The sequence below is a fragment of the Nannospalax galili genome, unplaced genomic scaffold (genome assembly GCF_000622305.1).
Source record: "Nannospalax galili isolate Female #2095 unplaced genomic scaffold, S.galili_v1.0 scaffold128, whole genome shotgun sequence".
Classification (NCBI taxonomy): Eukaryota; Metazoa; Chordata; class Mammalia; order Rodentia; family Spalacidae; genus Nannospalax; species Nannospalax galili.
The window spans coordinates 792,370-805,709 of NW_008360322.1; the positions used below are offsets into that span (position 1 = coordinate 792,370).

Consider the following 13,340-nt stretch of genomic DNA (forward strand, 5'->3'; position numbering starts at 1 on the left):
TAGTGGATTTTTTGTGCATTACATGCAAAACATCTTAACCATCATTTACCCCTCCCCCCAATCTCACCTGCCATTACTCCCGCCACCAGATTTCATGCATTCTTTCATATGTTTGGTCTATTGAGTCAAGTTTGTGTCCCCAGATGTCCCTCAGTGCAACTTCATCCACTGGAGTCTAGTAAGCCTATCTAGAGTCACTTCCTTAAAGTACATTTACTTAATGTATGTTAGATATTAGAGGAAGGAGCCTATATAAATGTCATTTTTGTAAAACCACAGAAACGGAGATAAGGAATAACACCTATTTCAAGAAGTTGAGCTCTAAAGGGAATGGGAAACAGGTGGCATTGTTGAAAGGAAATATGATTTGAAAGGTTTTTAGGATGGGAAATAATATACTTCAAATGTAGTTTTATTTCTTTCTTTTTGTGCTTTTTTGTTATTATCATACATTATAATCTGAAGGTATTTAGATCCCTTCCCCTATCCAAACACACCTCCCCTTACTGTGCCCACCCAATTTAATATTCTCTCTCTCTCTCTCTCTCTCTCTCTCTCTCTCTCTCATATGATATGACCACTAGAGTTTAATTTGTGTCTCCAAATATCTTTCTATGTTGATCCATCCACTGGAGCCTGGTTAACCTTACCAAGAGTCCCATTCTTGAAAGATACTGTCTCTGCCCCTCACAGCATTTGATGACACAATTCAGAATTTCTGGGGCGGGGTAGAGCTTCTTGCCCATGTTTATGCTCAGATTTGTTTGGTTTGAACTGGAATGTTGTCAACACTGCTGTGAGTTCATATGAGTAACTTAATAGCTGTCTAGAAAAACCTGTTTCCTTGTGATCATCCACCATCTCTGGCTCTTACAATCTTCTGCCCCCTCTTCCACTATAACCCCTTAGCTTTGGGAGGTAGACTCTTGATATAGATGTCCTATTCAGGGATAAGCACTCTGTGGCCTCTTGTTCTCTGCACAGGGGCCAGTTGTCAGTTACTGTGGCAATCACCATCTACTGCATAAGGAAGTTTCTCTGGTGAGTGTTGAGAGATGCATTGATCTATGGGTATAACGATAAGTAATTAGAAGTTTTTTTAATTAATTATTTTTTTATTCTTGAGACATTGTCTCCTTCTAGCCCCAGCTGGCCTGGGACTTGTTATTAGACCAAGCTGGCCTGAATCTCATGGAGATTCACTTGCTTTTGACTCCTGAATGCTGGCTTTACAGGCATGTGTGAGCACACCCAGCTTCAAATGTAGTTCTTTGATGATAGCTATCAGGCCCTGTTCATCCCTTATCCACACCCACTTTGCCCTCATGCATGTCTCCATGATATAACATTAAATTGAGAAATAAAAATTTTTATTTTTTTATTTATATCCTGTTGTAGTCTAAAGCCCTGGGCATGAAGATCTTTGCTTTATATTCCAAAATTCAAATTTCTTGTTCACTCTACTGACTCGACGCAATGGGGAAAAAGTCATTCAATCTAATTATATTTTGGCATAGTATACTTAATAAGTTTGCAAAAAGATGGTGGAGGGGCTATTTTTTACACACCAGACAACAAAATACTTGAGAAAAACATAGCACTTTTTTTTTTTTAATTAAGTTCTCCTACCTGGAAATGTTTCTCTTCGTTTTCATATAAGCCGTAATCAAACACTGTAAGTCAAATTCACTGCTGGGAGGTGCAATTGGCATCCAATCCCCTCCTCCCACAATCCTTGCAACAATCTGAAGAAAAAATTCTCCAAACCCCGGTTTGAAGAATCTTAACGAGTTTATTGGACTTGCTAACTGAGCTTGAGGTGTGGGTTTACTTACAGACAAGTGGCCCTCCCCCCCAGTCACAGCTGTGTTTGAAAGTCCACACCCAGACATAAACCTGGTAGTTCCAGACAGCCTTACAAAATGGCCAGGGACCAGCCACTTGGTTTTCCCTGCTTTTATATCCTTAGCTCCTCCCCTGTAAGTGGCTTTGGTCAACCGATTGGCTGGAAGAGGGAAGGGGAGTGGCTTCTTTGCAGAGCATGGGAAGGAGGCGGGTCCATGACTTGTCATCACAAGGTTAAAGGAACATCTTCCGGGTCACAAACACACACTTTTGGCTACTCCTTTCCTTGTTCTGCCATCTACCCACTAACCAAACAACTGCTTTCGTGTCTACAGCAGAAACAAATAGCAGCTCAGACATGATGATACACTATCCAACAGGGGCTTTTCAGACTGTTACCCAACAAAGAGAGTTATTTTTCTAAGATAAAGTATGGTGCAAGCTGTTCAGATAATAGCACTTCCAGCATATTGAAAAATGATGGACAGCCCAATTTTGTGGGCAGGAAGGACCCCAGTTCAAAAATCTGCATATGTGACTTTGAGCTAAGTTTTCCACATAAAGCCTTGGGGCCAAATTTTATATATATATAATTTATAATTATATATATGTATAATTTATAATTATATATAAATATATAATTTATATATAGATGAATCTTTAAAAAGTTGCTTGGCACATTACAAAACTCAGGGGCAGCTAGCTAATCCAAAAACCAGTAACTCTTCTAATCGAACACACCAGCAATACCTCAGCAAAACCAAGAATATGCAGATGCTTATAAACTTACAATGCTGTGGTTACACTGATAAGCCCATAGTAAAATCTCAGTATCTAACCTTCAGATCAGGCTAGCTGAACCTAGCTTGCTATTCAGCATGCCCAGATCATGTATTTTAGTCTAAGTTGGGTGAAATAAACTTGGAATAAGCCTACTTTGTAATAAAGAGCTGTATATGTCATATCATTTATTGAATTATGTACTAAAAGTGATAAATAGAATGCCTGTGTAGGTATGCTTTGGTATGAACATAGCACAAAATTAGCAAGTTGTATCTTTTTAGGTTGGGCACTGTCTTAAAGAATATAACTATTCTTAAATCATTTCTCAACAGATTTTGCTATTAACTGAATTACAACATAAAATGAGAATTTTTATTTCTCAGGTTTCTGTGGGGTTTGAAATTATGAAGAAGATCTGCAAAGCTGTACTTAATTCAAAAGTTATCACAGGAAATAAAGAGGGCTGATATTGGATGTAAATCTTATGGCTTATGACAGACGCCATCATAGACTTACTTGGTAACTGTTCATCGCTGCTGCCACTGTTGCTGATTAATTTGGGCACAATTATCTACCCATTGTTTTCTTACTGGAATAATCTTTCTTATTGTATATTTAATTTAAAGAAACCTCCGGAAACTGCCCTTGTCTTGCCTCTTCCTAAAGGGGCAAGTTGGTGGTGGTGAAAATCACCTGTGTTGGAAAGAGAACAATTAGGAACACCAGTCTTTCAGCTGCGGAGGCCTAGGTCTCACCTTTCAGACTCTTTCATCTGGTAATGACTAAATTCTTGGTAGGAAGAGAAGAAAGCATGACAATTGTGAAATATAAGTGTAAATGCTTATGGGAATAAAAATCTTTCTATGGTATTTGGAAACTAAAGAATTCTATAGTTAAAGGTTGCAATATATCTAGGGACAAAAGATCCATTAATAGGTTACTCAATTTCAAAGAAGGAAATATAGGATGAGTGGGGAACAAATACAGACAGTGTAAATATGTGAAGAAAATGTAAACATTTGGAGGAGAGTTCTCTTCTGGTCCTGCCACTCCTAAGCAGAATTCTTGCATTTTATTAATAATGTCATTCTTGCCAACTCATAAGATATTCTTTATGGTTTTTCTCCTATCTTGAATGCATGCTGTTTCCAGACTCTACTGGCTTTGTGCCACTGGGAACATTTCCATTAGATGCCCTGATAGTATTATAAGTATACTATATACAGCGAATCTGTTTAAATTTCTTGTCAATTTTCCTTTTCCAAACATGTCCAGTTTTCTTGAAGGCATCATCATTACTTAAAGTCCTAGGATTGGTGTCACTGTTGCTACAGAAGCCTTCCAAGGATTGTATGAAATCAGTCATCAGTTTTCCAAATCTGTGTTTTATCTATAGCCTTCCTGTTCCTATTCTGTCACTATGCCCTGTACAGGAGAATCTCGTCACATTCTTCCAGATGGCTTGTCTGATATGTGATAGGCTCTGGTTTAATGGTCAAGGAGACAAAGAACCTCAATGTATATTTAGTTTCTGCTAATCACCCACACTGTGATGTGTGTCTCATCTCCTCTAAAAGGTCTTTTTTGTTCCCTAACCAAGTTACTAAGACCTGATGAACCCATTTCCAAAATCCTGACTCTTTATCTTTTTATACTGGCCTTTCCCTAGTTCAAATAACAGGCAACTTACCTAGATGTCTTATTTTAAGATAGCTTTATAGTTACATACTAAGAAAAAATGAAAAATGTACTATAGAGTTCATGTTTGGGAAAAGCCAGTCTTCTTAATGGTAGCATTGTACATTATCTAGGTATATTTATCAGAATTGAGAAACATCTCTTCCAGTTGTTGGTCAGGGTAGTCTAAGAAACTCCCCAAATAGCACAGGCTATTGTCACAGCCCTTGATTGCCTCATAGACTTTGAAAGTAAGACCCTGTTGCTGAAGACAGGACATACTTTGTACACAGGTCTTGGAGCAACGGAGCTGGAACTGAGCTAGAAGGCTTCTCCCTGAAGACTAGCTCTCATAATTTCAGAGGATGCTATGCAAGTGGCTAAGGGAGAAAATCAATCAATGGGCCAACCTCAGCTTTAAAGCCTAATAGCTACAACAGTGACTGGTGTAACAAATTATAGGAGTATTGGCACCTTTATCTTTGGAGTAATCAACAACTATATAATTGGACTTGGAAGCCTCTCAGTGGGAGGGAAATCATGTGTGGCTCTGTAAACCTATCCACACATGGCTAGAGAAATCATAGGTCCTAGAGAAATCTGTATCTTTGTTGTATCCCTAGAAAAATGTAATTTGTTTGTTAGTGTATGCTAAATACGGTCCCTTATATTTACAGACAAATATACTGTTCACCACTCATTGAAGAAGTTTCTTTTTGTGACAGATGGAGACTATTACAGAATTCTACAACTGGTCCCACAGAGAATATGTGTCTGAGAGATGCCCAGTCCAAAATGACACATCTACAATGGAACCTCTACACCTAAGACTCATGGAGCATAGCTGAAGAGGGAGTAAAAAGAACTAATACATCCCTCAACTCTCAGCAGTGAAGCTTCCTCATGTGCCTTCTGTGATGCACACACACAGAAGGCCACAACTGGCCAAAGTTATAATAATAAGAGGCTGCAGAGAGTGTGTCCCTGGATAGGACTTCTGTATTAAACCTCACTCACCCATGGCTTAGGGACCATTATGGAAAAGGGTGTAGAAAGATTCTTTGAGTCAGTGTTAGTGCAAGATCACAAGGAAACAGTCTTCCAGACCTCTGGGAACTTGCTCATATGTGACAGCATACAAAAGACCCACACAAACTCAATCAGACAAAAACCTAGCATAGAACTGGGAAAATGGGCAGTAGGTCCCAATCTTAGCTGAAGAATTATTGGTAGCTATGCTGGATAGCTTTAGTGTCAACTCGACACACCTGCCTTGAGGGAGCCTCAGTTGGGGAATTGCCTCCATAGGACTGGCCTGTGGCCATATCTGTGGGGCATCTTCTTGATTGTTGAGTGATGTGGGAGAGCCCAGCCCATTGTGGGTGGTGCCACCCCTGGAGAGGTGGACCTATGTTGCATAAGAAAGCAGGCTGAGCAGGGGCCAGGGGAGTAAGCCAGTAAGCAGCATTCCTCCATGGCCTGTGCTCCAGCTCCTGCCTCCATGTTCCTGCCCTGAGTTCCTACCTTGGGCTCCTTGATGAACTGTGACCCAGGAGATGTAAGATAAAATAAACCCTTTCCTCTCCAAATTGGTACTGGTCAGAGTGTTTTTTCGCAGCAATTGAGAAACAAACTAGGACAGTAACTGATTACTGCTGGGTGAGGGAGAGTTGATATTTAAGGGAGATATTCTAGATGAGATGATTAGACTCTAGTGGATGAGCTTTCACTGAGAGACATCTGGGTACACAGACTTGACTCGATAGGCCTTTACACATATGAAAGAATGCATGAAATATGTGGTATGGTGTGAGGATGAAAGAGGGGTATAAGGATGATTAGGATGTTTTGTGTGAAGTCACAAAAATTCAATAAATAATATAAACTGAAAAAAGAAAACTTGAAAGCTGTTATCACGTGAACTCCGATCTCTATTCAGATGTAACTAGTTTCCCACTGGTATTTGCTCCTGTTCCAGGATCCCGTTAATGATGCTACAAGACATTTCATTTTCATGCTATCTTCATTTCCTGGTCAGTTATGGTTTCATATTTACTCTTTTTAAATTTTTATTTATTTTATTTTCTTTATTATTTTTTATGTTTTGTTTGAGTGTGTTTTCTGAATGTATGTAAGTGCTCCTGTGTTGTACCATGGCAGTTGAGGTAAGAAAAGGACATTGGATTCCCTGGAATTGGAGTTACCAGTGGTTGTTAGCTGCCATGTGGATGCTGGGAATCGAACTCAGGTCCTCTGCAAGATCAGCCAGTGCTCTTAACCACTGTATCATCTCTCCAGCCCCTCTAAGATATTCTTTTAAGGTCCCTTATTGCTCATTTTTTTTTCTGGAACTTTTATATGGCAATTTGAATGTGGGCCCTTAGAGGATTCATTTGGTACCTGGGATCACTAGTTATCTAGGATCACTTATGTTTTTGGTTCAAGGATATTTTTATTAGTTTTTTGAGAATTTCATACAATGTATTTTGATCATATTCACCCCCTCATGAAACTCTTCTCGCATATACCCCCTCTCTACCCACCCAACTTTGTATCATCTTACTTTTTATATTGAGTCCAAATGTTTTTCCCAATCATCAGCTATGATTGAAAAATCCTGGAATTTCCATAGACAGAACATAAAGAATTTATACACATATATGTTCCCTCCCCCCTCTCTCTATGTGTGTGTGTGTGTGTGTGTGTGTGTGTGTGTGTGTGTAGAAATAAAGGATAAGTTTCAGTGTCACAGTGTCAATGACACATTAAAAGTGACCAATAAGATGTAGTTGGACAGAGAAGTAAGCAAATTATCCAAGCTGTAGTCTAAAGATAGCACAGACTTTGTGAGCTTGTATTTGGTGAAACATTAAGAAACAGGGAGGGAGGATGAAAGCTTGTCTCATGGCCAGAGACAATTTTGTCTTCCACGGTACATTTGGCAATGTCTTTTTAAAAAATATTTTTATTGAGTTTTGTTTTTATATTTCATACAGTATAGTTCTTAATTAAATTTAGATCCCCTCCCCCATCCATGCCCCCATATATCCCCTCCTCACAGGACATCATGCATTTTCATACATGTTAATTCTTATGCGGTCATGAATTTTGTACCCAGATGTCCTTAGGTGATGCAAGTTTATCCACTGCAGCCTAGTCAGCCTATCTAGAGATCTTAGGGAAGATCTACTCTCCCTCACCCAACAGCAATCAGTTGACATTTGGCAATATCTTGAAAGGTGTTTGGATGTCACCGCTGGCAGGAGTGGTTGGAATATATGACTGGTACCTAGTGGACAGAGTTCAAAGATGCTGCTAAATATGGTGCAATTACAAAGGCTTCCCTGCTTAACCAAGGATTATGCCAGTAGTGCTGAGGTGAAGAAATATGGTCTCCATGAGGATTCAGAACTAAAGTATATTGGAAGTGAAGCAGAAGCAATATTTAAATGGGTTAAAGAACCAATCCATATGACCCCTCTAATATGTAAAAAGAAATACATATGTGAAGCTTTAATGAATTAAATAGAAAATAACTTTTAATTAAAAAAAGATTTGTGTCTTCTTCCATGTTTATTTATTTATTTTTCTGATAACTATGTCAGCAGAAACACTGATATAATAAGTGGAAAATTTCACTGACCCACATATCTATACACACATGCACACACACATGTATGCACATATGGACATACACAAATCCACACCCTGCTGTAATCTAGTTCTAGCAGCTATGCGTACCTTTTAGTGCATTGAGTTGGCCGTTCTCTTGGCAGTCTGTCAGACAGCTCCTGCAGCTCTTGTTCTTTTATCCTTTGAGAAATTCTTTTCTCTCTGTAAGCATGGCTAAAACCCAGTTTTGTTTCTATTACATGCATTTGAAGCATATGGCATGTTGTTTTGATATACATATGTTACAATATAGCTAATCAAAAATAGGCCTGTGATTTCACATATCGCCATTTTTATGGCCGCCTTTGTCATGCGTGTGTGAGATAAGAGCACCTAAACTCCATTCTCTCAGGAAATTTCTAGTATGAAATACTATTTACCATAATCCTGGAGCTATGTATTAAATTTCATATTTATTCATCTTTATAACAAATTTGTACCATTGATCTCTTCATTCCTATAGTGACCATGTAACTTATTTTAAAATTTTACTTCTTTTTATAGTTATGATAAAATGCAAATTCTGGTGGTGCATACTTTTAATCCCAGCACTTGGGAGGCAGAGGCAGGTGGATCTCCATGAGTTTGAGGCCAGCCTGGTCTCCATAGCAAATCCAGGCCAGCTAGGGCTACAGGGAGACCCTGACTCAAAAAGACTAAAAAAAAAAATGAAAATTTTTTAACATGGCAAAACATGATTTGTCCCTTGATTATGAATCATTTCATCTGTAACCAACTACCTCCACCCTCTAAAAATGGGTTTGGAAGCCTTTCTCTGTGTCTCTGTAGTGCTCTGACCACATGGTAGTAGATTCTGAATAACCCATATTGACCAAATAATATTGTGATCCTCTCATTGGCCTAATCTGTGAAAAGGGATATAGTGGCTTACTACAGATGTCATCCCTGTCTACTTTTAGTTGGAAGTTATGTTAGAAAAACGGGAATGAGTGATATAGCTCCTATTCTACAAAGGAACTTGCTCACCAGCTTTTAACTGCTGTAAATAGCCGACTTGCCATTAAGAGTGTGATCTGTGTGGAAAGGAATAGTGTTCGGGTGCCCAGGCACATACGGAACTTCAATACAACAGACATTTGAGTGTTCATGGAATGTGAAGAGAATGTGGAAGTGAATGAAACAGTGCTGCTCCTAGTTTTTTCCCAAGTGAGACAGAGAGCAAAGAGTAAAGCAAAATACTGCAAACCAAATTATAAATTGTCTTGTTAAACTTTGGGCTTTACATGGTGAAGGGAAAGAATGAGGTATATAAGCAGGAAAGTTACTTGACAAAAGTTGTGTTTTAGAAATGTTGTGTTGGTCTGGTGTGACTGGATTATAATTGGGAATGACTAAAGAAAGATGAAAACCTAAAAATAACTTTTCAAAGTCTACACAGGAGCAATGTTAGAGAAGCAAAAACCAAAGGGAAATTATAAAAACAAATTTTCAAAAGCTACCCTCAAAATATTTGGTGCCTATTGAATTTAGATACCAGAAATAGGATAGAATCTCAGGGGTTGGTTCTTTGGTGATTGGCTCCTGTAAAAATGAGAACTTGGGAAGATATGACTTGGACTGCAGGGAGATCTTCCCCATTGTTCAGCAGACCATAACTAGAATATTCTGCATTGAAAAAAAGAAAATAGAGATGCATGAGAACATGTTCAGAGGAGTGTATGTAGGAAGAAGAGGAAGAAAGCATTTAAAGAAGCCTCCTGATCCATCTTTACACTGTCTACTGGGCTCTGCATAGAGACTGCAGCAAAGAAGAATAACTGTTAAAATATGCACTTGGCTCATGGAACGTTATATAAAACCCTCTACAAGCACAGACTGCTAATGCAATGTTTACTGAAGGAAACACCTTTTTCCAAAAGGTTTGCCAAAGGGAGTTATTGTTTAAAATATTTCCTAAAAAGATTTGACTTTTATTTTATGTGTATGCCTCTCTTCCCTGCATATATGTAAGAGAGCCACATACATGCTGTGCCTGTGGAGGCCAGAAAAGGGCATCAGATCCCTTGGATCTGAAGCAACAGACAGCTGTGAGCCACCATGTGGGGTCTGGGAGCTGAACATGAATCCTCTGGAGGATCAGCAAGTGCTCTTAACCATTCAACCATCTCTTCAGAGCTTTCAACCATGCTACATTCGCATGATAGAAAAGTTGATCAAAGAAAATGACTGCAAAGATGAAATATTTTTCTGTAAAATATAACCCATAATTCATAATGTAGGAAAACTATTGATATTTTTATCTACTGCTTTTATGAATATGAGTTATGTATCTTCAGATTAAATCCTTCTGATTTATTTTATATGTATGAGTGTTTACCTGCATATATTTAAGAACACTCATGTTGTGCAATGCCTACGGAGGGCAGAAGAGGGTGTTAGATCCCTGGAACTGGAGTTATGGGCAGTTGTTGGCCACCATGTGCCTCCTGGGCACTGAACCCAGGTCCTCTGCAAGAACAGCAGTGTTCTTAATCACTGAGCCATCTCTACAGCCCCAGAGTTTTGTAGTTTTAAATATTCTAGTTCATGTATGATTTTAACAAATATAAAAATGATCATTTTCTCATATGAATAAAATTATTTTTATTAGAGATGGGGTTCACTATGTTTCCCTGGCTATCCTTCAAATCCTGAGCTCGAGTGTCTCTCTTGCCTCAGCCCCCTCAGTATCTGGGAGTATAGGTGTATATCATCATAACTGATTATATTAAAATAATACTTTTTTGCATTTCAATAAATTTGTTGAAAGGTATATCTCTTAGTAATGAACATAGTGGTAGTTGGTTAGGTTATTTCTGTCCACTCAAAACTAACATTGGTGTTTCAAAAATTGAAGTATATCAGCCTTTTGGAGAAACTGAAAAGTTATCCACAAAACATGGTTTACAAAGGTTAAGGATAAAATATTGAGGTTCTTTGGTTTATTTTTCAGTGGTAATTTATCCACTATATAATGTCAGCATTGGTTATAGCCATTCTGGATGGAGTCAGGCTACGCACCACACTGAGTAGCCATCTTCAACACTGTCAGTCTTAGATTCACAGGCCAACACAACAGTTTGAATCCTACCTAGGTAATCTCATGAGTGTTTCCTTACTTTTCTTAAGACACAGTCAAGGAAGTTTTGCAAATATATTCTGCTACTTTTAAAACAAAATTCTCCATTAGAAGCAATGGCAGTTTTATAAAAATAATCTGTAGTAAAAACCTCTGGAGTTCTTAGCTAGCTTGAATTTACTTTAGTGCAGTAAATTAAGTTTTCAGAGAGAATTCATTGAATTATTAATACAACAGAAACAAATTTTCTCAGATGGAACTAGATTGAGGTAGTATTTCTGTAGCAATTTTTTATTATGCATACAAACAACCTATTTTTCATAAAAAAATTTTAAAGATTAAAGATTTGCAAAACTTTCGAAGTCTGTATGTTTTGCTTTATATAAAATGCCCAAAAGTTTAAATGTCATTCTCATATGGCAATAAAAACCCCATCTCTGAATTATCAATTACTTGTATTATGGATTCCAAGAAACCATTTACTGCCTAAAATGTTAACCCTTACAATGCCTTAAAAGTGCAATGTTGTGAAATGTTGGTTTTGATGTAAACCTCATTAATTTAAATTTTTATATTGAATTTAAGTAAGTCTACAATTTTCAGTATCACCTAAATATGTTGATCCAATATAGAAAGTTAGACCAATGTTAGAAATAAAGATTCACAGTTTTACTTCACGTTTATGCCTTTAGTTTTGATTTGAATGCTTTAGGGCTGAATTCAAATGTAAGCATAGCTCCACACAGCGCAGAATCAGTCTTTCCAAATCTAGAATGTTACACTAGTGCAGTTGTGATGTTTTTATGTTTCCATAGCTTAAGTCCAGTATGACAGTATGGAATTCATACTCAGGGTCATAGGAAAGGTTTCAGAGAAGAGCTTTTTGTTGCTGCAGTACTCCTAAAGTGTAAACAAAAACCCAGCTTTAATAGAGACCTGTCTAAAAGTTACCAGCCACTGAAAGTGAACTGTTCTTACCCAAGATTCATAACCATAGATGTATTAAATGTTGACTTTTATATTTTTAATTATTTTTACATCTATTAAAATATTATTTTAGGTTTGATGACCTAAAATGATATTTTTAAAAATTGCATGACTTTTTTCAAGGCTTGTAATGACTTTCCACATAACTTCAAGTCCTATGACTATGACATATGATAGATGAGGTAAATCACCACCCAGATGCATTTTCAAGATAAGTACCCCTATTCTCCAGTAGATATCTGATGGCTCATTGCTCAATTAAGCACCTCTCCAGATATTTCCCTGGAGGGAGAGAGCTAGCTACCTGCCCAAACTTCTGATCCACCTTATAGACAAGCTTAATATGCCTTTCCCTTACATATAACCTTTCTTCTGGGAGTTGCTAACTACTAGATAACAGGAGGTGTGCACAGTCTGGCATTTCAAGTGGATTAGCATAGAAGAATTATAGTGAGAAGCAAAAAATGATTAGATCCCCATAGACTGATACTGTATAAACTTACAAATTCTTGTATTGCCAGTTTTTCTCTTCTGACCAGTTTTGGGTTTCTTATGGATATAGAAATCTATCATTGTCCATTTGTTTGTGGATGGATAAATGGCAAACTCCTTTGTAAGTCCAGCTACTAGGCGCACTTCACGCAGCCAGATAGCACAGACCGTCACAATATTTATTAGTGCCAAAGTGAGCCTAGAGGTGTAGCTTCAGAACTATAAAGGAACCCTGTGCTTAGAGGGAAAATGTATCATTATTGACCTTTTACTGTGTGCCTCCTTAATGTCCACATTAAGTACCAGGACCATTTCTATAAGACAAAGGCCTCTGTAAACAAAAAGAAGGATATAGATCTCATTCTTATATTGTTAAAGATTCTTCAAAATTACATTTTGAAGAAAAGGTTCTTCACACCTGGTCATGACCTAGAATCATCTGATAAGAGTCTCAATTGAGGAATAATCTAGATCAGTTTGGCACGTGGGCATGTCTGTGGGGAACTGTCTTGATTGTTAACCGACCCAGACCACTGGGAGTGGCACCATTCTCTAGGCTGGGCCCTGAACTGCATAGGAGTGAAGAAAGCAGCAAGCAAACAAGTAAGTATTCATTCATTATGCTCTGGTAGTGGCCATGGATATGGTGTGACAAGGTTTTTCAACTTCCTAGCTCCATGACTTCTCTGCCATGATTGGTTGGAATTTGAACTGTAAACTGCATAAAACCTTTCCTTCCCTAAGTTGCTTGCTGTCAGGACATTTTATTAAAGCAACATAATTAAAACTAAGACACCTACTGACA

General features: G+C 37.9%; 1 long non-coding RNA gene across 1 annotated transcript in view; it reads right to left on the reverse strand.

Annotated features, from left to right (window-relative positions):
* Positions 1-7,474: 7,474 nt before the first annotated feature.
* Positions 7,475-13,340, reverse strand: part of LOC115068794 — a 20,820-nt gene continuing 14,954 nt past the window's right edge. The window contains exons 2-3 of the long non-coding RNA XR_003848138.1: positions 8,047-8,139; positions 7,475-7,594 (exon numbers count right to left, since the gene is read on the reverse strand). This is a non-coding gene — a long non-coding RNA (uncharacterized LOC115068794). The remainder of the gene's footprint in view (positions 7,595-8,046; positions 8,140-13,340) is intronic.